Source organism: Cyprinodon variegatus, unplaced genomic scaffold, assembly GCF_000732505.1.
Source record: "Cyprinodon variegatus isolate N-32 unplaced genomic scaffold, C_variegatus-1.0 Scaffold198, whole genome shotgun sequence".
Taxonomy (NCBI): Eukaryota; Metazoa; Chordata; class Actinopteri; order Cyprinodontiformes; family Cyprinodontidae; genus Cyprinodon; species Cyprinodon variegatus.
This window is the reverse complement of record NW_015150651.1, coordinates 339,019-339,976: the sequence shown is the minus strand read 5'-3', so window position 1 is coordinate 339,976 and position 958 is coordinate 339,019.

Sequence of the window (958 nt, the reverse complement as noted above, 5' to 3'; positions counted from 1 at the left end):
CATTTAATTCTGATACACTGTATCTTTAAAATGCAAATTTATCTGGCTGACCCAAAAGGACCCAACCAACAGAAGCTGTTACCAAAGTTAAACAAAAAAAACATGTTTATGGGCTCTGATATCCTCCAAGGCCACAGATCTTCAGTGGCTTATTACGATTCATTAATTATTCACATGTTTTTATGTGACATAGAAGACATTTGTCATTGCAGTAGTCCATAGAGAGACAATTAATACAAGCTTTGGGTCCCTAAAGTTTGTCACTAATACAAATAACATGTTATCTATGCTAAAGTTTAGAAAACAGCAAATCCAAATGAAACTAAAGTTTACTTTATTTCTGATGATGGGGAAAAAAGGAGGACCGTTTATCCATGCTTGTTTTTGTAAATTTGGTTGTATATAAGATGTGAAAGAGGTTTACAGGTTTGCCTCAATTCATCTGACAGTTTTTCTGTAGGTTTAAAAAAAACAAAATTTGATTTTGTTTTATATCAGTGAGTAAACAAAAACCTGATCTGACTCACGTAGAAAAATGATGGATTGAGAGGAAGACGAGACACCAGAAACAACAAGGCACAAGCATCTGTGCCTCTAAATCATGTTTAATGTATGCAAATAAAATATGTTCCTCAAAGACTTGACATTTTTTATTGATCTTATCTAACATTTCTGTCCAAAGATTGAATTTTGAGTTGCATTACCTGTTTTCAATAATCAAAGTTAAAAGGATTAAAACAGTTTACTCTGTTATGTTTGTCTATGAATTAAATTTTCGAAATCAGTGAAAACATTTTTTGAGGATATTTAGCATTTCTAAGATGCACCCGTGCCTTATGCAGCCTAGCCTGTTTCAGACAGTCATTGAAGCTCAACTTTCTCACCATGGTTCTTTAAAATGGCCAAGGGTCATAAGAGAAAAAGGGCCGGATCTATCAAAGGTTTGCGTGTATAAAAA